The sequence below is a fragment of the Botryllus schlosseri genome, chromosome 13 (genome assembly GCF_051294905.1).
Source record: "Botryllus schlosseri isolate E-star chromosome 13, Bs_hap1, whole genome shotgun sequence".
NCBI classification, from domain to species: domain Eukaryota; kingdom Metazoa; phylum Chordata; class Ascidiacea; order Stolidobranchia; family Styelidae; genus Botryllus; species Botryllus schlosseri.
In genome coordinates, this window is record NC_137248.1 from 22,327,062 (window position 1) to 22,353,073 (window position 26,012).

Sequence of the window (26,012 nt, forward strand, 5' to 3'; positions counted from 1 at the left end):
TTTCTCGCCGCAGTCGGATATGTGTATTAAACAAAACGCAGTCAAATTTAACATATGCAACAGTCAGTGTTCATATCCGGACTTGGGACCTGGAAAATAAAATGTTATTTTTAATAGAAGAACATAATTGTTAGTCTTTCATTCATTATAAGAAAAATACTCCATATGGAAGTCAAGAAAGGCCATGTCACGTGTACGCAACCTTCTTTTACAGGGACTGTATAGTTATAGTAACATGATAGGTAATTATATTAAACACGTTTGGGTTTAATGGGGAGCCTTGGATATGTAGGCTATGTTACGCTTACATGCATACTAAGCATATTGGGCGTAGATCTCATTTCTGGATTGACTTAATGCATGGGCGGTGCAAGAGGCGTGCATTAGACTCATTGCATCTTGTATGAGAATCGAGTATCGAGGATGTAATTAATTATGGTTGCAAAAGGGTAAGGGTTGAATCGCTAACACATACACAGAACTGCTCATTAAGGTAGTTATGCTAGTCATGCTAGTCATGTCCACATTTTTAAACTTGATTTTATGTATACAAGTTACGGTCTCTGCAACCGAACTTCAACGTAACGATTTTTCAGTAAGCAGTTATGTTTCCATGCTACTTTTACTTCTATTTAACGGGTTTTCATAGCGATTTTGAGTGCAGGCAGATCGCGGTTTCGATTTCCGAGGTCTCCACATTTTAAGCCTTATTATCAGCTCGCAGTACAACCGCTACCCGTATAATGTTTGCATGTCGAGTATAAGGGTATTTAACTCAGCACTAAAATGCCAACGGACTAGCCGCAGGGGCCCGGTTCTCGTCGCTATAATTAAACGAATACCTTCGCCGCAGGTACGCGATCCCCGACGTTATAATGATAGGGCCAAATCAGCCGCATGAAAGCGAGTCTAATGAATATAACGACAGACACCAAGTTAGTTGAAAAGTAAAACTAGTCGTGACCGATGCAAGACGGATTGAAACAGCGCTTTCCCTCGATTCTTGTAGTGACCACATTTCATACGATTCAGTCCTTTTCATGTCACTAGAATAAGGGTGATTAAACAGACAGTGAAACGCCGCCGGCGTCTTATAACCTAATAATGTAAGCTGCGTCGGGTGCTGCTATAATGTTAGGAGCGAATATAGTAGAAAGTCCACGTCTACGCATATTACCGTAGTAAAACGCAATTCACGCAAAAGTCGATATTGCTTTGTGATGATTTTGATGTTGCTCCATACCGATTGGGAAGATAGGACTCCTAATTCCTTAACTAACTACATAATCTCTAGTAACGTAGTCAGACGCATAACGGAATTTACGCAAAATCGGTATTGCTCTGCTATAATTTTGACCACTATGTTTTGATAATAACTTGCTTCCGAGAAATAGATAACATTCATTACACGTTAGATGATACTTTTCCTTTATATTCTATTATGTGTATTTAGGGCTAATGCGACATCACTATGTTGGCGACAGGGCTGATTTGAACACACCAATTTTGCAAATTAAACTTATCACCCACCACGAACACTCAATGAAGTACACCCTGGAGCACCCTCATAAATGCTCCACAATTCGTGACGTATAATAATAAATAATTGAGCAGATAATAAGCTGACAAAACTGATACTTGAGTACTCCGAAATGTACAAGTACTTTACCTTTACACGTCGTTTTTGTAAAATGAATACTAATGGCACGCGAATGATCATAGACTAAGCTTGCTTTCAGAGTTGGAAACTAAATGCATATGAAAATTTAACTATGTTTTCCCCTCACGCATCAAATGTAGGCATACTCAAGTGTTTATAAGACGGCGAATAGTTCGAAGGTTGTTGGTATGCAAGGACGTCACATAGAATTGTGGAGTTTAAACTATAATCCAGTGATCTATTTTCAATCACTATACTTTTATTAATCTAAACTAAGTACTGTTAGTAGGCAAACCCTGGAAAAGTATCCTCTGATAAAAGCAGGAGTAATTCGTTATCTGTGAAATAAATAGATGGCGCGCAATATGAGCGGTGTTACGATGACTGACAAATACTTTGAATTAATGCATAGAAGTAGCGATTTCGAACTACGTAAAAAGTTAGTCGAGCTCACGCATTTTCCATTTTCAAAAGTCAAATTACGACGTTTTTTGTAAAATGAATAATTATTTTAATGAAAATTAAAAAATAAAGAAAAGAGCGAAAAATTACATTTTATCCTGGAACGCAACAAGAAAAATCGTATGAATTTAAACTACTTATTCATGACATACTAATAACTACTTGTAAACTTTTTCACATTTTATAACACTTTAGTAGTACTTGACAGTTTCAGTTTTAAATAAAATTCGGAATCTAAACTAATCAAAAAATTCGGTAACCAATTTCGCGTAGGCTATGCATAAAAATGAGGAAAGTTACATCAGCGCGTGTTAACTAGTTGTATTATGTAGCTTGCAATTCATGCAAGTTTCGATACTTCCACACTGAGTCTTTTAAAGTAGATAGAAACGAAAAAAACTAATCGAAAAAATTTACGAAGTTTGGATGCGGCATTTCTAAAAATTATTCATACCCATGACTCGAAATATTGTTAACTAACTCATGTTTTCGACATATGATGAGCGTGAAGTGTACAAATTTCGATGTTGCGCAAACACCACAAACTTTGCTTGCTTTCAGAACTGGTAACTAAATGCAAGACAGACTTATGCATTGCGAAAAAAATAAAACATTTGGGCGTCCCCGAATGACATTTTACTTAAACTACTTATTCATGACATAATAATAATTCTACTTGTACACTTTTTCACATTTTATAACACTTTAAGTAGTACTTAACAGTTTCAGTTTTAAATAAAATACGGAATATAAATATAATCGAAAAATTCGGTAACCAATTTCGCGTAGGCTATGCATACAAATGAGGAAAGTTACATCAACGCGTGTTAACTAGTTGTATCGAGTTATCGAATGATTTTTTCCTTACATCAAAACAACTAGAACGTGTAACTACTTTTAAAAACGTATCTAAATGAGCTCCAGGGCATTGTGATTATGCAGCATACCAAATTTCATCACACATTTCATGATGGAACAACTTTAAAACTAACGCAGTTCTATAGTAACTTTTGCCTAAATCTGTTTTCGGTAGCGTGTACATATACATAGTCAGCTTTAATAACAGAAATACCATGCTAATATGTGACTCCTCACCTTGAAACTTGGTACGTAGTTGTAGGACATTGTGATTATGCAGCATACCAAATTTCCTTGCGCATTTCATAATGGAACAACTTTAAAACTAACGCGGCTCCACATCGACTTTTTGCGTGCATCTGTTTTGCGGTAGCGTATAGCACGTACCTATACATAGTCAACTTTAATAACGGAATTACCATGCTTAACATTGAATCCCAACTCTAAACTTGATACGTAGATGTAGGACATTATGGCAATGCACCATGCTAAATTTCATCACACATCTAATGAAGGAACACCTTTAAAACTAACGCAGTCGAATACCAACTTTGACGCATATCTGTTTTGCGTGAACATAGCATATACCTATACATAGTCAATTTCAATAGCAGAATTACCGTGTTAAACATTGAATTCCCACCTTGAAAGTTGGTACGCGGTTATAGGACATTATAAAAATGCACCATACCAAATCCCATCACACATTTCATGATGGAACAACTTTAAAACTAACGCGGCTCTACATCGACTTTTTGCGTACATCTGTTTTGCGGGAGCGTATAGCACGTACCCATACATAGCCAACTTTAATAACGGAATTACCATGCTTAACATTGAATCCCAACTCTAAACTTGATACGTAGTTGTAGAGCCTTATGGCAATGCACCATGCTAAATTTCATCACACATCTAATGATGGAACACCTTTGAAACTATCGCAGTCGAATACCGACTTTTACGCATATCTGATTTTCGTGAACATAGCATATACCCATACATAGTCAATTTCAATAACAGAATTAGCATGCTAAACATTAAATTCTCACCTTGAACGTTAGTACACAGTTGTAGGACATAATAACAATGCACCATATTAAATTTCGTCAGACATTTCATGATGTAACACCTTTAAAACCAAAGCAGTTCGATACAGACTTTTGGCTAAATCTCTTTTTCCGTATCGTAGCACGTGCCTCCACGTACCTATACATAGTCAACTTTAATAACGGAATTACCATGTTAATATTCGACTCCCCACCTTGAAACTCGGTACGCAGTTGTAAGACATTATTATGACAATGCACCATGTCAAATTTTGTTACGCATTTCATGATTGAACAAATTTTAAACTAACGCAGTTCCATACCGACTTTTGCGGGAGCGTAGCACGTACCTATGCATACTCAACTTTAATAACGGAATTACCGAGCTAAACATTGAATGCGCAACTTGAAGATTGGTTCACAGGTGTAGGACATTATGACAATGGAACTTATCAAATTTCATCGCACATTTCATGATGGAACACCTTTAAAACTAACGCAGTTCTATACCAACTTAGCATGAATCTTTTTGCAGGAGCGTAGCACGTACCTATGCGTGATCAACTTTAGTGATGGAATTACATATGTAGGCCTAATTAAGTTGCGACACTCTTACAATGATTCGTCTTGCTTCCTATAACATCGCACTCGATGCCCTCGTTATTAGGCTGTAATCTCAGCCTGAGCTATGTCTTGAAGCCTACGGGACTCTGCAAATTGTTTCGATTAATTTTGTCCGTTTCAATTTAAGATAAGGAAGCCAATTTCACTCAATGAATCGCTGCCTACGGTACTCTACAAAATTTTCTGATTAATTCTCCCTATGCTTATTAATCGTAAGAAAGATGAGTTGACACCTAAAGTACGAAATACTTGTTCACTTGAGCTAATCCACAGCGCTTGGAGTGGAATTTTACGGGGTATGTGGACTCATTTCGTAGGGCTCTATGCCATAGGAGCATACTTCACGCTCCAATTCGATTCCCACACATTCCATATAATTACTAACAGAACCATTGAGTACCAGCCTTGACCCGACAGTACGACGGAGACTATCAAAATATCGAGAGGAGCCCTCTATTCTTTTCTGAAATAATCAAGGTTTTATCAGGACTTCCCTTTGTATAAACTCCAGCAGAATCACTAATAACCTCTCAAGTTTACTCAACTCGTTTAATCTCATACTCGTGTACCAAATACCTATTTTCCGAAAGTATGATAGAGGCTATCCCTCGACACTCAACGATTCGTAATTTTGCTGGAATACAAGTACAATTAGGGTTGAAAAGTAACTGATATAGGTTGTTATGTTTGTAGGATATTTACACTTCTACTTACCGCTTTTTCAGGAGAAACTGCCTACTTTTAGGACTTTATATTTCAAAGTAGTTTGAGGTTACGTTTGTATAACCTTGATAAGGGCTATTATCAAAAACTGCTTTTGCTAAACTCTTACACTTTCACTGAACTTTAACACTGAATCTTGTAAAGTAGATAGAAAAGGAAAACTATTAACATAAGGTAAGTGAGAAGCACGCAAATTTCGATTGCATACAAATGCCACAAACTGCGCTAACTTTCAGAGTTGTTAAGTATAGAAGTACTCGTACTTCTTGAGAATACTCAAGTAGGTTTTTTTGCCTACATGCACCACATAGTCTCAAGTCCTTATGATATTGGAGTACATCAACTTCATGATAGCTAGAGTATTAAACAGTAATAGACCTAGAGTACTAACGTTTTACTTACTCGGAAAGGACTACTTCTACCTTATTTTAAAGGATACCTCGTTCGAAGCGAAAATGTATGTGGTTTAGGATAACATCCAAGATGTAGGCTCACTTTGAAGGTTACTTCGTAAAACTCAAATATTGCGCAGTGAGAGTTCGCAAATTCTCGAAGCATTTTTGTTATTTTATTGCGATAAGTCATTCTGCAGCGCGAAAATGCGTCGTAGGATATAGATGAAACTAGCACCACTCATCAAGACCGCTGAAAACAGTACGTTTCAACATTTAGTAGCAGTAAATTTCTAATCAAGTACAAGACGTGATGATTTCCGAGTGAGTTAAAAAGTAAGTATTGCAGGTATAGTTTACCTGAAAACCGAATACTCTGAAATAGAAGTAGATGCAGTGTAAATAGTTAATCACTTAATTAGGTTTAGTGCAAGCAGATAAAACCTATACTTGAGTAGTACAAAATGCACGAGTACTTCGCTATCGCCTCCCTCCACGTAATAAGTGACTACGGTTTAAGACTGCTTTTACCGATACTCGTCGGTTTCAGTTTTAGATAGAATTCGGAAACCAAATAATTTCATAAACATAAGCTAATTTAACGAATTTACTCGAATGTACTATGCCGCGCTGATAAGATTAATTATAATATACTTATCATGTTACAGCGATTTTTCTAGCGTAGAAAATCTTTAAAATGTAGTAAGCAGGCCAAATGAAGATATTCGTTGAGCTGAATAAACATAAAAATACTCTAGACTACTTTATCGGTACTTTACAGTTTCAGTTTTAGATAAATTTGTCCCTTTCACCTATAATTACAACTCCTCGCTATCTAAACATGTTTAGAATATATTATTCGCGATGATACGAACCCGTGAAGTACTCAAGTAGCTTTTCGTAGGATATAGATGAAACTGACAACACTCCCCAAGACCGCTGGTCCACTGAAAAAAGTACATTGTAGCAGTAAAGTCCTACTAAAGTACAAGAAGTAATGATTTCCCAGTTAGCTGAAAAGTAAGTATTGAAGGTATAGTTTGCTCGAAAAGGCGACAAACTCTGAAATAGAAGTAGATGCAGTGTAAATAGGTAATCACTTCATTAAGTATAGCGCAAGCAGGCCAAACCTATACTTGAGTACTGCAAAATGTACAAGTACTTCGCTATGTTCTCCCTCCACGTAAAAAATGACTAGGTTTTAGACTACTTTATCGGTACTCGACAGTTTCAGTTTTAGATAAAATTTGGTAAGACTTTAAATTTTAAAGTAGTTTGAGCTTACGTTTGTATCACCTTGACAAGTAACATTATCAGACACGAAAATGATACTATCACCTAATATAGAAGTTAACACGCGTCAATGTGCTTCGGAATCCACGAGAAATTGCTTACTAAGAGAAGTATATTCTTGTATACACAATAGTGGAGAGAATCTTTCAAATGTAGTAAGCAGGCCGATGGGTATTGGTTTAGTTGTATAGGCATAAAAAACATTCCCGCGCGCTCTTAAACAAAACACTTCCTAACCCTACCACCTAATACTAAGGCGCGCGCGGGAATGTTTTTTATGCCTATACAACTAAACCAATACCCATCGGCCTGCTTACTACATTTGAAAGATTCTCTCCACTATTGTGTATACAAGAATATACTTCTCTTAGTAAGCAATTTCTCGTGGATTCCGAAGCACATTGACGCGTGTTAACTTCTATATTAGGTGATAGTATCATTTTCGTGTCTGATAATGTTACTTGTCAAGGTGATACAAACGTAAGCTCAAACTACTTTAAAATTTAAAGTCTTACCAAATTTTATCTAAAACTGAAACTGTCGAGTACCGATAAAGTAGTCTAAAACCTAGTCATTTTTTACGTGGAGGGAGAACATAGCGAAGTACTTGTACATTTTGCAGTACTCAAGTATAGGTTTGGCCTGCTTGCGCTATACTTAATGAAGTGATTACCTATTTACACTGCATCTACTTCTATTTCAGAGTTTGTCGCCTTTTCGAGCAAACTATACCTTCAATACTTACTTTTCAGCTAACTGGGAAATCATTACTTCTTGTACTTTAGTAGGACTTTACTGCTACAATGTACTTTTTTCAGTGGACCAGCGGTCTTGGGGAGTGTTGTCAGTTTCATCTATATCCTACGAAAAGCTACTTGAGTACTTCACGGGTTCGTATCATCGCGAATAATATATTCTAAACATGTTTAGATAGCGAGGAGTTGTAATTATAGGTGAAAGGGACAAATTTATCTAAAACTGAAACTGTAAAGTACCGATAAAGTAGTCTAGAGTATTTTTATGTTTATTCAGCTCAACGAATATCTTCATTTGGCCTGCTTACTACATTTTAAAGATTTTCTACGCTAGAAAAATCGCTGTAACATGATAAGTATATTATAATTAATCTTATCAGCGCGGCATAGTACATTCGAGTAAATTCGTTAAATTAGCTTATGTTTATGAAATTATTTGGTTTCCGAATTCTATCTAAAACTGAAACCGACGAGTATCGGTAAAAGCAGTCTTAAACCGTAGTCACTTATTACGTGGAGGGAGGCGATAGCGAAGTACTCGTGCATTTTGTACTACTCAAGTATAGGTTTTATCTGCTTGCACTAAACCTAATTAAGTGATTAACTATTTACACTGCATCTACTTCTATTTCAGAGTATTCGGTTTTCTGGTAAACTATACCTGCAATACTTACTTTTTAACTCACTCGGAAATCATCACGTCTTGTACTTGATTAGAAATTTACTGCTACTAAATGTTGAAACGTACTGTTTTCAGCGGTCTTGATGAGTGGTGCTAGTTTCATCTATATCCTACGACGCATTTTCGCGCTGCAGAATGACTTATCGCAATAAAATAACAAAAATGCTTCGAGAATTTGCGAACTCTCACTGCGCAATATTTGAGTTTTACGAAGTAACCTTCAAAGTGAGCCTACATCTTGGATGTTATCCTAAACCACATACATTTTCGCTTCGAACGAGGTATCCTTTAAAATAAGGTAGAAGTAGTCCTTTCCGAGTAAGTAAAACGTTAGTACTCTAGGTCTATTACTGTTTAATACTCTAGCTATCATGAAGTTGATGTACTCCAGGGGTGGGCAAACTTTTGAGCTCGCGGGCCGCATTCAACATCTAAATCCATTCGCGGGCCGCATTGTATAAAACTGAGATTATATGGCGAGGACATGGAGATTCTATGTTCCTATTTAAAAAAAAACACATTGCTTTGATGATATCGTACACACGTCAGAAACATAGTGGCGAGATTTCAGAGGCTGGTCGACCTCAATAACCAATTTGTCAAAATTATAGAGATGAAAGCCGTTTGTCCCGATTCTTAGAACAGGATTGCAATTTAAATCTATGAGCAGTGATCCGTTCATAGAATTACTAATTCCACTTTTGGCTCAGTTCCAGGACACATCATAACCATGTTAGCTTCAAACACGCATCTGCGATGTGTAGATAAAATATTAATACCCCAATTCTACGCATACAGAGAACGAATCTACCTAAGACACGCGCAAATCGTTTCTATAAGCACATCACTGATATAATTAAAACTGCAATGAAGTGGCCAATATGAAATCCCACTCGTCATCCGAATAATGTCAATCTCGTTCAGGATTTCTGTGATATAGTTGAAACCTTTCAAACTGCGTGCGCCTTGAGATCGGGCTGTCGCGCCAGAAATTATTCCTAAAGTAAGGAAGTATTTACCTCATAACAGTGGCTTTCAAATTTTTTGAGACACGCTCCCCCCCCTTGTGATGGTGAAAAATTTTGCGCCAACCTTATCGTCATATAACAAAACGCAACTATAGGGTGCTAGCAACCTAACAGATAGTTTGATGGCACGGATGGTTACGAATGTGGATGAGGAATTTTTAAATATGAAATTGAGACTAAATACAGAGCAATAAACATGACATGAATGAGAATCGCGCGAAGCGCGAAAAAATTTTTCACTGGAGGGAGGGCGTACCCCAGTTTTAGAACCACTGTCTTCGAATTATCATGGTGAAATATACTAAGAAAAAGTTTAATGAAGTCCCTTCATTAATTCGATTTTTAGTGCGGATTATATCAATATTTAAAATAAGTTTCTTTAGACTCTCGCGGGCCGCACAGAACGGTGTGGCGGGCCGCATGCGGCCCGCGGGCCGTAGTTTGCCCACCCCTGATGTACTCCAATATCATAAGGACTTGAGACTATGTGGTGCATGTAGGCAAAAAAACCTACTTGAGTATTCTCAAGAAGTACGAGTACTTCTATACTTAACAACTCTGAAAGTTAGCGCAGTTTGTGGCATTTGTATGCAATCGAAATTTGCGTGCTTCTCACTTACCTTATGTTAATAGTTTTCCTTTTCTATCTACTTTACAAGATTCAGTGTTAAAGTTCAGTGAAAGTGTAAGAGTTTAGCAAAAGCAGTTTTTGATAATAGCCCTTATCAAGGTTATACAAACGTAACCTCAAACTACTTTGAAATATAAAGTCCTAAAAGTAGGCAGTTTCTCCTGAAAAAGCGGTAAGTAGAAGTGTAAATATCCTACAAACATAACAACCTATATCAGTTACTTTTCAACCCTAATTGTACTTGTATTCCAGCAAAATTACGAATCGTTGAGTGTCGAGGGATAGCCTCTATCATACTTTCGGAAAATAGGTATTTGGTACACGAGTATGAGATTAAACGAGTTGAGTAAACTTGAGAGGTTATTAGTGATTCTGCTGGAGTTTATACGAAGGGAAGTCCTGATAAAACCTTGATTATTTCAGAAAAGAATAGAGGGCTCCTCTCGATATTTTGATAGTCTCCGTCGTACTGTCGGGTCAAGGCTGGTACTCAATGGTTCTGTTAGTAATTATATGGAATGTGTGGGAATCGAATTGGAGCGTGAAGTATGCTCCTATGGCATAGAGCCCTACGAAATGAGTCCACATACCCCGTAAAATTCCACTCCAAGCGCTGTGGATTAGCTCAAGTGAACAAGTATTTCGTACTTTAGGTGTCAACTCATCTTTCTTACGATTAATAAGCATAGGGAGAATTAATCAGAAAATTTTGTAGAGTACCGTAGGCAGCGATTCATTGAGTGAAATTGGCTTCCTTATCTTAAATTGAAACGGACAAAATTAATCGAAACAATTTGCAGAGTCCCGTAGGCTTCAAGACATAGCTCAGGCTGAGATTACAGCCTAATAACGAGGGCATCGAGTGCGATGTTATAGGAAGCAAGACGAATCATTGTAAGAGTGTCGCAACTTAATTAGGCCTACATATGTAATTCCATCACTAAAGTTGATCACGCATAGGTACGTGCTACGCTCCTGCAAAAAGATTCATGCTAAGTTGGTATAGAACTGCGTTAGTTTTAAAGGTGTTCCATCATGAAATGTGTGATGAAATTTGATATGTTCCATTGTCATAATGTCCTACACCTGTGAACCAATCTTCAAGTTGCGCATTCAATGTTTAGCTCGGTAATTCCGTTATTAAAGTTGAGTATGCATAGGTACGTGCTACGCTCCCGCAAAAGTCGGTATGGAACTGCGTTAGTTTAAAATTTGTTCAATCATGAAATGCGTAACAAAATTTGACATGGTGCATTGTCATAATAATGTCTTACAACTGCGTACCGAGTTTCAAGGTGGGGAGTCGAATATTAACATGGTAATTCCGTTATTAAAGTTGACTATGTATAGGTACGTGGAGGCACGTGCTACGATACGGAAAAAGAGATTTAGCCAAAAGTCTGTATCGAACTGCTTTGGTTTTAAAGGTGTTACATCATGAAATGTCTGACGAAATTTGGTATGGTGCATTGTTATTATGTCCTACAACTGTGTACTAACGTTCAAGGTGAGAATTTAATGTTTAGCATGCTAATTCTGTTATTGAAATTGACTATGTATGGGTATATGCTATGTTCACGAAAATCAGATATGCGTAAAAGTCGGTATTCGACTGCGATAGTTTCAAAGGTGTTCCATCATTAGATGTGTGATGAAATTTAGCATGGTGCATTGCCATAAGGCTCTACAACTACGTATCAAGTTTAGAGTTGGTATTCAATGTTAAGCATGGTAATTCCGTTATTAAAGTTGGCTATGTATGGGTACGTGCTATACGCTCCCGCAAAACAGATGTACGCAAAAAGTCGATGTAGAGCCGCGTTAGTTTTAAAGATGTTCCATCATGAAATGTGTTATGGGAGTTGGTATGGTGCATTTTTATAATGTCCTATAACCGCGTACCAACTTTCAAGGTGGGAATTCAATGTTTAACACGGTAATTCTGCTATTGAAATTGACTATGTATAGGTATATGCTATGTTCACGCAAAACAGATATGCGTAAAAGTCGGTATTCGACTGCGTTATTTTTAAAGGTGTTCCTTCATTAGATGTGTGATGAAATTTAGCATGGTGCAACAAAAGTCTGTATCGAACTGCTTTGGTTTTAAAGGTGTTACATCATGAAATGTCTGACGAAATTTGGTATGGTGCATTGTTATTATGTCCTACAACTGTGTACTAACGTTCAAGGTGAGAATTTAATGTTTAGCATGCTAATTCTGTTATTGAAATTGACTATGTATGGGTATATGCTATGTTCACGAAAATCAGATATGCGTAAAAGTCGGTATTCGACTGCGATAGTTTCAAAGGTGTTCCATCATTAGATGTGTGATGAAATTTAGCATGGTGCATTGCCATAAGGCTCTACAACTACGTATCAAGTTTAGAGTTGGTATTCAATGTTAAGCATGGTAATTCCGTTATTAAAGTTGGCTATGTATGGGTACGTGCTATACGCTCCCGCAAAACAGATGTACGCAAAAAGTCGATGTAGAGCCGCGTTAGTTTTAAAGATGTTCCATCATGAAATGTGTTATGGGAGTTGGTATGGTGCATTTTTATAATGTCCTATAACCGCGTACCAACTTTCAAGGTGGGAATTCAATGTTTAACACGGTAATTCTGCTATTGAAATTGACTATGTATAGGTATATGCTATGTTCACGCAAAACAGATATGCGTAAAAGTCGGTATTCGACTGCGTTATTTTTAAAGGTGTTCCTTCATTAGATGTGTGATGAAATTTAGCATGGTGCAACAAAAGTCTGTATCGAACTGCTTTGGTTTTAAAGGTGTTACATCATGAAATGTCTGACGAAATTTGGTATGGTGCATTGTTATTATGTCCTACAACTGTGTACTAACGTTCAAGGTGAGAATTTAATGTTTAGCATGCTAATTCTGTTATTGAAATTGACTATGTATGGGTATATGCTATGTTCACGAAAATCAGATATGCGTAAAAGTCGGTATTCGACTGCGATAGTTTCAAAGGTGTTCCATCATTAGATGTGTGGTGAAATTTAGCATGATGCATTGCCATAAGGCTCTACAACTACGTATCAAGTTTAGAGTTGGTATTCAATGTTAAGCATGGTAATTCCGTTATTAAAGTTGGCTATGTATGGGTACGTGCTATACGCTCCCGCAAAACAGATGTACGCAAAAAGTCGATGTAGAGCCGCGTTAGTTTTAAAGTTGTTCCATCATGAAATGTGTGATGGGATTTGGTATGGTGCATTTTTATAATGTCCTATAATCGCGTACCAACTTTCAAGGTGGGAATTCAATGTTTAACACGGTAATTCTGCTATTGAAATTGACTATGTATAGGTATATGCTATGTTCACGCAAAACAGATATGCGTCAAAGTTGGTATTCGACTGCGTTAGTTTTAAAGGTGTTCCTTCATTAGATGTGTGATGAAATTTAGCATGGTGCATTGCCATAATGTCCTACATCTACGTATCAAGTTTAGAGTTGGGATTCAATGTTAAGCATGGTAATTCCGTTATTAAAGTTGACTATGTATAGGTACGTGCTATACGCTACCGCAAAACAGATGCACGCAAAAAGTCGATGTGGAGCCGCGTTAGTTTTAAAGTTGTTCCATTATGAAATGCGCAAGGAAATTTGGTATGCTGCATAATCACAATGTCCTACAACTACGTACCAAGTTTCAAGGTGAGGAGTCACATATTAGCATGGTATTTCTGTTATTAAAGCTGACTATGTATATGTACACGCTACCGAAAACAGATTTAGGCAAAAGTTACTATAGAACTGCGTTAGTTTTAAAGTTGTTCCATCATGAAATGTGTGATGAAATTTGGTATGCTGCATAATCACAATGCCCTGGAGCTCATTTAGATACGTTTTTAAAAGTAGTTACACGTTCTAGTTGTTTTGATGTAAGGAAAAAATCATTCGATAACTCGATACAACTAGTTAACACGCGTTGATGTAACTTTCCTCATTTGTATGCATAGCCTACGCGAAATTGGTTACCGAATTTTTCGATTATATTTATATTCCGTATTTTATTTAAAACTGAAACTGTTAAGTACTACTTAAAGTGTTATAAAATGTGAAAAAGTGTACAAGTAGAATTATTATTATGTCATGAATAAGTAGTTTAAGTAAAATGTCATTCGGGGACGCCCAAATGTTTTATTTTTTTCGCAATACATAAGTCTGTCTTGCATTTAGTTACCAGTTCTGAAAGCAAGCAAAGTTTGTGGTGTTTGCGCAACATCGAAATTTGTACACTTCACGCTCATCATATGTCGAAAACATGAGTTAGTTAACAATATTTCGAGTCATGGGTATGAATAATTTTTAGAAATGCCGCATCCAAACTTCGTAAATTTTTTCGATTAGTTTTTTTCGTTTCTATCTACTTTAAAAGACTCAGTGTGGAAGTATCGAAACTTGCATGAATTGCAAGCTACATAATACAACTAGTTAACACGCGCTGATGTAACTTTCCTCATTTTTATGCATAGCCTACGCGAAATTGGTTACCGAATTTTTTGATTAGTTTAGATTCCGAATTTTATTTAAAACTGAAACTGTCAAGTACTACTAAAGTGTTATAAAATGTGAAAAAGTTTACAAGTAGTTATTAGTATGTCATGAATAAGTAGTTTAAATTCATACGATTTTTCTTGTTGCGTTCCAGGATAAAATGTAATTTTTCGCTCTTTTCTTTATTTTTTAATTTTCATTAAAATAATTATTCATTTTACAAAAAACGTCGTAATTTGACTTTTGAAAATGGAAAATGCGTGAGCTCGACTAACTTTTTACGTAGTTCGAAATCGCTACTTCTATGCATTAATTCAAAGTATTTGTCAGTCATCGTAACACCGCTCATATTGCGCGCCATCTATTTATTTCACAGATAACGAATTACTCCTGCTTTTATCAGAGGATACTTTTCCAGGGTTTGCCTACTAACAGTACTTAGTTTAGATTAATAAAAGTATAGTGATTGAAAATAGATCACTGGATTATAGTTTAAACTCCACAATTCTATGTGACGTCCTTGCATACCAACAACCTTCGAACTATTCGCCGTCTTATAAACACTTGAGTATGCCTACATTTGATGCGTGAGGGGAAAACATAGTTAAATTTTCATATGCATTTAGTTTCCAACTCTGAAAGCAAGCTTAGTCTATGATCATTCGCGTGCCATTAGTATTCATTTTACAAAAACGACGTGTAAAGGTAAAGTACTTGTACATTTCGGAGTACTCAAGTATCAGTTTTGTCAGCTTATTATATGCTCAGTATATTATACGTCACGAATTGTGGAGCATTTATGAGGGTGCTCCAGGGTGTAATTCATTGAGTGTTCGTGGTGGGTGATAAGTTTAATTTGCAAAATTGGTGTGTTCAAATCAGCCCTGTCGCCAACATAGTGATGTCGCATTAGCCCTAAATACACATAATAGAATATAAAGGAAAAGTATCATCTAACGTGTAATGAATGTTATCTATTTCTCGGAAGCAAGTTATTATCAAAACATAGTGGTCAAAATTATCGCAGAGCAATACCGATTTTGCGTAAATTCCGTTATGCGTCTGACTACGTTACTAGAGATTATGTAGTTAGTTAAGGAATTAGGAGTCCTATCTTCCCAATCGGTATGGAGCAACATCAAAATCATCACAAAGCAATATCGACTTTTGCGTGAATTGCGTTTTACTACGGTAATATGCGTAGACGTGGACTTTCTACCAGTGGCGGCTCGTCCTATAGGGCAACTGGGGCATTGCCCCACCTAAAATTCTGTTCAATAACAATTCTTCACCATTTATAGACGCACACCTATCTATATAAACCGAAATCACAGCGAATATCGTATACTTCTTGTCCTTTCGCTTGTAAATGCCCATATATAGCGAAGTCTCAACGAAAATCGAATTCTCTTCTGTGTTTTCGCTTTGCGAATGCCTAGCCGGGGCTTGCCCCGGTAGCGCTCATAACAAGCTTTCACTGTCTATTCTCTCAAAGCCGCGCACAATAAAGAAACGGTGATTTACTCTCTCCTATTCATAAAATTACCGAGCAACCGGGGCACGATAGCTCTGTGCCCTTAAGGTGTGATGTAACAATCGTATCTATAGCTGAACTCTGTTACCGTCATCTGCGTTTAGTCGACCTTTGCTGGTATAGGTCGATTTTAATGGGGTTTCACGCCATGAAAACTCTTGAAACTTGTTATGTCATGTCGTGATGGTGGTATTTAACACTGCCCCAAGTTTCAGCGTTTCTACTTAAAGTTTAGGGTAGTAATTCCGTTTCCGAAGTTGAGTGTGTGCTGATCCGTCATGTATCGCAAACAGATTTTACTCAAAAGCCGGTATTGGTATCCATTGGTTTTGACGATGTTCAATACCGAGATCGGTTATGACATTTGGCACGGTAAGTCTTAATGTTAGTATCGAACGCTGTACCAAGTTTTAAGTTTGTCACTGAACTGTGTTAGTGGTAATTTGGTTTCCTGATTCGAGTGAGAGCTGACTAGTCATTTATCGCTAACAGATTATACGCAAAGCCGGTATTGGTCTCTATTGATTTTAACGATGCTCCTTACCTAGATCCGTCATAAGCTTTTGCACGGTATGTCTTGATTTTAGTATCGAACGCTGTGCCAAGTCTCAAGGTTGACACTCAATGATTAGGGCAGTAATTTCGTTATCAAGGTCGAGTGTGGTAAAGATGTGCTTCGATCTGACACTTTAGCCTACAACACATTGCGGATTTCACGCAAAAGCCGGTGTATCTGCGGTAACGTTAACTGAGATGATGATATCATTCTCAGTTTGCATTCAAATATTTACTTTGATATTATATTCTCCAATGTCAATTTCACCGTGAAATTGTGGCCTTCAAGCCATTTGCTTACAACCCCCTGTCAAGCGCGATAGTTATTTCGTTTTCGATGGCGGCTAACAGCTGATCACTTGATCAGCCTATTCCTCAGTAAATTTTACGCAAAATTCGGTGTTGGTCTGTTCGCATTAATTTTGACAGTGTACCATACCGAAAAGGGCCATGAGGCCACTTCTCGATAATGTCATGTAACAGTGTACCAAGTTTAAGGCTTTCATCCACGTATTTATTCGGTAATATATTTTCCAAAGGCGATTTCGCAGCAGACCTATAAGACAGTAATAAAAACGTATGTGTCGTGTTACAGTCTCCAGTTTCAAGACCAAAATCTCTTATGCTGTACCGACTACCGAGACCAAATTTCCGAGGCTGCTATTCTTAGTTCTTTAGAATGATGTTTTGGATTCAATAGGACAGGCCCAATCTATGAGATAACAATTGCGTATCTGTCCGAATTCGTTGACCTTTCCAATTAGGCTTACGCTATCTCTCGAGTTATAGTCATTTCCATTTCTGCAGATAATTAGTCAGGTCTAATGCGAACATGAACCGTGTTGAATCTTTGTTCCGTACGCCGTTTACGCAGTTACCACACTTCAAGTCACAGCTCACCAGCAGACCTCTCGTGGCACATACGTTAAAATCACTGTTGCCGGGAAATTCATGTTACCGTACCATCATTAAGTTACTTGTTTACGTTGGAAAACGCCATTGTGACGTCATCTTGATAAAAGTCGCTTGCAGCCCTTGCCCCACCACCCGATATTGTCACGAGCCGCCACTGCTTTCTACTATATTCGCTCCTAACATTATAGCAGCACCCGACGCAGCTTACATTATTAGGTTATAAGACGCCGGCGGCGTTTCACTGTCTGTTTAATCACCCTTATTCTAGTGACATGAAAAGGACTGAATCGTATGAAATGTGGTCACTACAAGAATCGAGGGAAAGCGCTGTTTCAATCCGTCTTGCATCGGTCACGACTAGTTTTACTTTTCAACTAACTTGGTGTCTGTCGTTATATTCATTAGACTCGCTTTCATGCGGCTGATTTGGCCCTATCATTATAACGTCGGGGATCGCGTACCTGCGGCGAAGGTGTTCGTTTAATTATAGCGACGAGAACCGGGCCCCTGCGGCTAGTCCGTTGGCATTTTAGTGCTGAGTTAAATACCCTTATACTCGACATGCAAACATTATACGGGTAGCGGTTGTACTGCGAGCTGATAATAAGGCTTAAAATGTGGAGACCTCGGAAATCGAAACCGCGATCTGCCTGCACTCAAAATCGCTATGAAAACCCGTTAAATAGAAGTAAAAGTAGCATGGAAACATAACTGCTTACTGAAAAATCGTTACGTTGAAGTTCGGTTGCAGAGACCGTAACTTGTATACATAAAATCAAGTTTAAAAATGTGGACGGATGAGTTATCTCTGACCAATAGAGTAATATAACCGCCTATAGTTTGGTGGGGTATTGCTATAATGTATATCCAAACAATCGTTGCAGACTCTGAATGTTGCCTAGGTCCTTATCACAAAAAATCATGCCGTCGATTCTAGCCAAGGTAAGTTTTGACGTGGAAATCATAAGTCGTAAAATATGGAGACTGCAGAAACCGTAACTTGTACACATAAAATCAAGTCTAAAAATATGGACGGATGACATTAGTCCTAAATACACAAAATAGAATATCTGAGAGAAGTATCAAGATGCGGCAATCAATGCAGTGTTGATATAGCAATGGATTGATGATGTGGCACTATAGGCGTGGCGCTTGATGATGTGGCACAGATGACGTAGCAGATGAATATACCCTTCGGGTATGAAAATGGGCGTGGCAATTAGGATGACGTGGCGCTCTCTGATTGGCGGGCAACAAAATTGCTTACCCTCACTACTTACATCACTCTCAAAAGCTACCATGCGGTGAAAAATCAGGCTTATGAAGCATTTCTAGTTCATGATGATAAAACATGACCAGTGGATGATTTGTGACTGAAAATTGTGATTTGGAATTGACGCGACCGTTCGTAAATTTACTCGAATACGGAATGACTGGATGATACATAAAAATGACTGGAGTTGAGTCGTGTCAAACGTTAAAATTAGAGAAGGACTTGTGACTTGGAACGCCGGGACTTGGTACGACCATGGACGCAACAAACTATCAAGCTTTCATTTTGCAAACCAAGTAAATGTGCATATTTCTAGGCTAATTTATTCCATTCCGCTACGTGTGTTTTATGTGAATGAACTTTTTGATTTCAATTCGGGTACCATCATAAATCGGGTCGGAAATGGACAGAGGGTATGATAAATCTTATCGAAGGTTATATCACAAAGGGTACGATCGCAAGGAAGACTGCTATTACTATGACTCAATATTTATCATATTTAGGTTTTTATTGATCTGTTCCATTCGAAAGAAAAGGTAACGCTGATTGATTTTGACTTTGGAAACGACAGGAATAATAGCCTAGGATCAAAACTCTGCCAAAAACAAGGATTAGGCTACATTGCTTGAATGCTCCGATATCAGATCAATTTTTGGTAAATTCTAACATATTCTACCTATAATTGTGGCACATCACATGTCCGCTAGCTGCAATATTATAACGTGACAGTTTTGACGTCACGATGCATTTGTCCTCTCGCATGATGTCGCATGATGTCTATAACTCAGTATTTTGGAGAATTATGCCCACCATAAAATATGATTATGTTCAAATCTCATAACCGGGATTTTTATCATGTCAAGAGTGAATAATACGACAGCAAATTAAGTTTTCACGAATTTTGTGGAATGCCTGTCTGCATGGCCCCGTCGAATAAGGCACATTTGCAAATTATGCCATTGAATACCCCTTTATGCTGCAGCCCGCAGCCTATTCAAATACTAGGAAATTGGCCTGTGAGCACATTTGATTTTAAGACTTCTGGTCAAGGGTTACCATATTTTGAAATCGGGAACGGAGGATACCATTACCAAATCATAAAAGTTAGTTAATGAAGCCGGAAAACAGTCTATTTGCAATATTTACTGGAAATTCTGTGGCGTTGAGTAGAAAACGGTCATCGTTGTTACGCAACACTTTTTACTTGAATTTTGTGGTTACATTCATTGGACTTCCGAATGACCCCTTTTACTCAGGTTTTCAGTTGGGCATGTCCATTATCTTACACGTAAAAGCTGTAATGGAGGACGAATTGTCAAAATGAAGGACGTTTAGGCGTCCTCGGAGGACATTTTTAAAATCCTGAAAAAGGAGGCCGAATCCTCCTAAAGGAGGACGTATGGTAACACTGCTATTGTTCGAATCGTAGGTTTGTAATACACTCTCTCCTCTGAAATGAGTCCGTAAGTTTGTAATACACTCTCTCCTCTGAAATAAGTCGGACGATATACAGTACGGTGGATAGGGTTCTGGTTTAAATCAGGCTGATTTAAATCAGTGTGATTTAAATCAGGTTTTTTTCGTCGATTTTTGATTTTAATTTCACCATTTTGATTTTAATGATTTTTTTGATTTTTTCAAATTTTCTGACGAGATGCGTGAATGTGGTTTATTATCGGACAATCATGTGCGTTTTATATAAACCGGACGTAGTATTTCGTCACCGGCACCGTTATGGTTCAGCTATTTGACAGACAGGCGGGAAAACAGCAAAGAGCGGTAGTCAATCACTATGTTAGTGTTTTTGCTGTGAATGGTTAGTTGTCTACGACATGCTGCTGCTATTTCCGAGGCACTCGTGCGATACCGACAAGGAAGCGCAATCCGGAGTCTCTATCGAAAGATTCCCTAATCTCTGATGCCTAAGCGTTGCAAAAATCAGTTTGCAGTTATTGCGGGCTGGAGCGATGGGCCAACTAGCTGTGGAATGTGAACACAAGTAAGATACCATGTCATTATGTGTGATTCCTATTTATGTAGCTGCTTGAATACTGGTTATGGATTGAAATAGAAACGAATCTGTGCGTGCCGTAAACAGGAATGCATACCGTAAAACACCATTTCCCTAGATTTATCAGAACACGCGCATGACGTTCGGTGAAAATCTCACCCTTGACTCATCCCCTCAAGCTCGATGCTGAGCAATCAAAGGCTATACCTTTTGCCATTGGCAAACATCTATTGGGCAATCCCGCTTGTATCTGTTATCCAAAAATATGGTAGCTCGTAAGATTGCTATTTACGTTTAATTTTACTTCAGAAAAGGAGAGACAATGCGGCACTTGGTTTTTGACTTAAACATGCATGCTGTGCTCAGAACAAGCAAGCTCCAATTACATAGAATAACTGTAAGCAATGATAGCGACATCAAAACATATAGAAAGAAAAGATTTAGACCAGTGGTTTCAAAACTTTTTTTGACTAATCGCATGTCTGAATTAAAAATCTTGCATTTTTGCAGCCATCTCTGGACAATACCTCTGCTGCCCTTCTCTTATCAAGCTGGATGTGGCTCAAGCTCGACATTAAAAAGACAATTGCTCTTTGTGCGGACGATAAAGTCTAACGTTGTCAAAGATGCAGCTATAAGAGCATTAACTCATGTCGGGGACCATCATTTAGTTTCATGGATTCTAGATCCTCGAGTTAGAGGATGTGGCTTGGACAATGGACATTAATCGCAAAAGAGTTGTTCGAGACGTGGCAAAATGATTATTTTCAAAGATGGAACCAAAATGCAATGATTGGTCTGCTGGTAACCTATAATCGAACAATGAATGGATTGATTATGATTGTGAAGTTGGTGAGTATAATTGTGTATACTCCACACACACTGAATGTCCCTTATCTTCCCTTGATTTTTAGGAAGTTTCGATGCAGAATCGAGTATCTCGGTACCATATCTAATTCATCAGCCAGCATTATTCTCGATGGATCATGCCGGTGTTCTCCAAAGCTTTCAAGACTCGCCTTTCGTCCGTTGCACATGCTGCATCTTGTGAGGGGCATCAGTCATGTGCAGCCGCAACTGCAAACAAGAGTCGTGATTGCCTGCCACAGGCAAATCTTGAAGTGATGCTGCGAGTGAAAGATCACTTCATGGACTATGGTACTAACAAAGCAGAAAAGATTTCAGGAAGACCAACAGTTTGCTGGCAGAGACCAATCCATCAATCAAGATAAAGATGCAACTATAATGGATGGTCCCGAGATAAATCAACATGTTTCTCGCTACTGGAACAGATCAGTAATGATTCTAACGACCCATCATTACCACATAGGTTAAACGAACGTTTTCAGCTGTGTGGGTGATGATTCACAGCCCTACATTATGAAAGTTTAAGCGTTATCCTTCATTACCTTGATTGAAAGTGTCGTCATTCATCGCATTTTCTTTTATTCGTGTTGTTGTTGTTATTATGGGTAAAAAAACCAAAAAAATCAAAAAAATCATGATTTGAATTAATTATTCGATTAAAATCGATTTTAATCAGAGGCAAAATGATTTAACCCGGAACCCTAACGGTGGACGTTTTCAGCAATAATTTGACTGATTGAGACAAATTGATGCGGAGAAAAACACGTATACTCACATATCCCCGCTGCATCGGCCGCAACTGCCACAGCCAACCAAATTCCGAGTTTCAATAAAACATTCATTTTTGATGGTGATATTGTTGTCGCTCTATCTGAAACATCAACATTAAGTTATTCAGACTCCCATTCTTAGTCAAGTATTGGAGGTTTGTGTTAGCTCTTTCTCACCATCTCATCGACGGAAGCGATATCTTGAAAAGCCAATAAGTGGGTCATACATAACGGCAGATACGGAATCATAATATCGAAACACCATGAATCCCACATACAACAATCCGGGCTGTTCATCGTCACCCTAAGCGCGTGTCTTACAAAAGTGAAAAACAGTGGGAAGTGCTATAAATCTTTAGATTGTCCATCGCATGAATATTCTAACCTAAACGCGTTCCAGTAGATTCGCAGAACCAACAGTGAAATTCTCACCGTGTAAAATCAATTTCCGCACTAACACCGATAGGTGTCGAAATTTGGTCAGCGGAAAGCCACGTGAAATTCGTGGCCAGCAATTGCAGTTTTAAAATTAGCCGAGAAGTATTTATTACACATATAAACAAGTATAACCTATGTATTACGATCATAAAATGAATATGAAATGGGCTATATCCTGGATATGTAATGTATATGATAAGGATTTTGGATTCTAACCGGAACGGGATGCGAGCGGTTTTTCCGATCATGCCATTGCCAAAGTCAAACTGAAACAGATCAATAACAACTGCAAAATATTTATTGTGCCATTGTTATGTAAATGTCCTACCTTCGAAAAATATATATTGGTGTTACAGTTGTGGAGCTTACCTGACCCATGATGTAACGAAAAGGGTAACAATATGCCAATGATTGCCACACCGACCTGATTAGATAGCTAAACGCTACGCAACGCAAGTCACAACCTTTCGATGTAATACTATTCTGATTCTAACGTTTGACCCGACTCAAATCGAGTCATTTTTATTTTATCAACCAGTTAGTCAGAGTTCGAATAATTGTACCACAGGTCGCGCCCAATTACAGGCCAGAGTTTTCAGTCACGAATCAACAACGGGTCATATTTTATCATCATGATCAGGTAATGTTACATTGGTCTGTCATCGCATGGTAACTTTTGAAGATGATGTGATAGCATAGTTTGATGAGTAGTTTACACTTTGGGAGTAGTTTTTGAGTGAATTTACAGTTTTCAAATCAGAAATAAGATATTTGCCAGTTGGATATTGTCGAAGACTTCAAAATCCGAAATACCGGCGCACGCCGCGTGTTAGAGACCACTGATCTATTCTATATGCAAGGATAGTAGGCCTGCGTAGTGAAGATGGTACAGGTATTGATTTTACAGATAATAATACATCGTTTTGTCATGCCACAGTGGTTTTATCAACTCTAGAATTGAAGGGGGAAGTCTTAATGTAGGCCTAATTGTGTGCGAAACGGTAATCCATATTGCAAAATATTTACTGAGAATTTACTCTAAAGCAAACCCCAGCTCGGATGGGTTATAGAACAGTGTTAGGCAACCTATGGGTCACGACCCCAAGTGGGTCGCCTTCACTTTTTCTGGTGTCGCCATAACCCATCATATTGGATTGACCACCGTAACAGATGCGAGTGTTTTTTTGTTCTAGTTTGAAACGTTTCACTGTATTTTTACGTACACCTTGCTTCATCGTGTCACAATTAGACTATTATGGTGTAATAATGTAAATCTATAACCGAATAATTGTGACAACGAGGCACGAGCCGCACAACACTTTACCTTTTTGTGAAGTGTCGTTAGATGTTCATATTTTAGTAAATACTTTTTTAAAACATTCAATCCGACATACTTTTGTGTAGTCACATTTCACTATATTGTGCTTGCGCCAGTGTATACATAACTCTTGTTATTAGTGTCAGCATTTTTTCAAATGCGTTTCTCCGTATTGAAAGACAAAATGGTGTCGCATGAGGATATTTTTGTTTTAATTGAAACAGCGTCTGAAAAAGGTTGCCAGACGCTGCACTACACCTCAGGCTATACTCATTTGAGCACTACTGTATTTTTCGCGGAAAAAGGATCGTTAAAGACGGGTTCAGGATCGATCATTTAATGGGATTCTTCAACGAAAAGGTTTGTTCCGGGATTTTGACTTTTCTTACTGTCCGAGTACCCGCATTACAATCACTGGCGACGGGAATCACCCGACAACCCAGTGACTCTTCAACGGGGATCCCACGAGCCAGTTGCACGTTTTCCGCACACATAATTAAGATTCGTGATGAAACGCCCGCCTTGGCCACTCATGGTTGCAGGCAATTGGTCCCGATTAGTGGTAGGATTGTGACTGTGGCGGTAGTACGTCGTCTATCGAAATCGAAACCACGTCTTTCTGAAATGCCGAGTATCTTTCAATTATCTTCAAGCTCATTTAAAATTAAGTAATTGGTTACACGCTGTTGCGTTTATACGGAAATATAAGATGCAACATTATAAAGCGAACTGGTTTCTAAAGGGGAAGAACTCAAGTCGCATTTATGATGTTTCGCTTCGATTGACACTTTGGACCCGGTCGTATGACTACAAGGAACATACGAGGACCTGGTAGCGATGAGGAGCCTAGGTTTGTCTGTTTGTGGTATTCATGGTGTTTGTCGACTACTATGGTGATTTACACCTGGCCAATTCTCTTCATTTCTATTCCGTAGATGCCGACTTGTAGCACGGCCCACTTCTAGGCTTTTTTAAGATTTTAAGACACTGTTTACTTTACACGGATGAGACGGCGAGGAGGAGCCTAGATAAACCTCCAAAACTTCAATATGAGTTCTGAAGTCGACCTCGGTTGCAATCAAACCCGCAACCCATTGGTGTTGCATCTGTGTATTATATCACCACGCTATCTCGCCACACAGGAGCCTAAGTAAACCTCTTAACACTTCGGAATGAATTCTTGGGTCAACCACATACAAACTCGACGCTCCTAATTTTCGGTGTTGCATCAGTTGAATATATGCAGTGACGTGCGGCCCGGGAAGGCAAGTGAACAGGTGCGTCACCTGCTAATTGCGTAATGTTGGGTACAGAAATGTTCATATAATTGGTAAAATGGTCATTCATGAACAATTGAACGTCGCTAAGAAAATATCGACACTGAAGGTTTTCACAATAATTTTCGTTTATGACAGGGAGTTAATGTTTCACTTACCTGTCCTGACCGCACGTCACTGAACGCTACTCTTCAGAAATCTAGGGCGTTATTAAATTGACCGTATTATTCGCTGAAGAACAATTCGCTTATTCGCAGGCACAGATGCAGGCACACGAGGATAATCCAACTGAGCTCCCGAGTTTTCGACACCATACTAATGAACTGATGCAACCGGATTTGTAGGCCATGTACTTTGCTTCCACTCGA

The 26,012-nt window shown here is 38.2% G+C and overlaps 2 long non-coding RNA genes across 3 annotated transcripts; one reads left to right on the forward strand and one right to left on the reverse strand.

The window, feature by feature from the left end:
* Nucleotides 1-25,961, reverse strand: LOC145453315 (uncharacterized). Of its 2 annotated transcripts, none has more exons than XR_013919712.1 (3): nt 25,803-25,961; nt 22,617-22,712; nt 1-89 (listed from the first exon to the last, which is right to left on the reverse strand). It is a non-coding gene; the product is annotated as an uncharacterized LOC145453315 (long non-coding RNA). The 2 variants fall into 2 exon arrangements; XR_013919713.1 differs by lacking the exon at nt 1-89 and adding an exon at nt 6,696-6,712.
* Nucleotides 20,487-22,080, forward strand: LOC145453341 (uncharacterized). Its single transcript, XR_013919735.1, has 3 exons — nt 20,487-20,962; nt 21,485-21,826; nt 21,889-22,080. It is a non-coding gene; the product is annotated as an uncharacterized LOC145453341 (long non-coding RNA).
* Nucleotides 25,962-26,012: the final 51 nt, after the last annotated feature.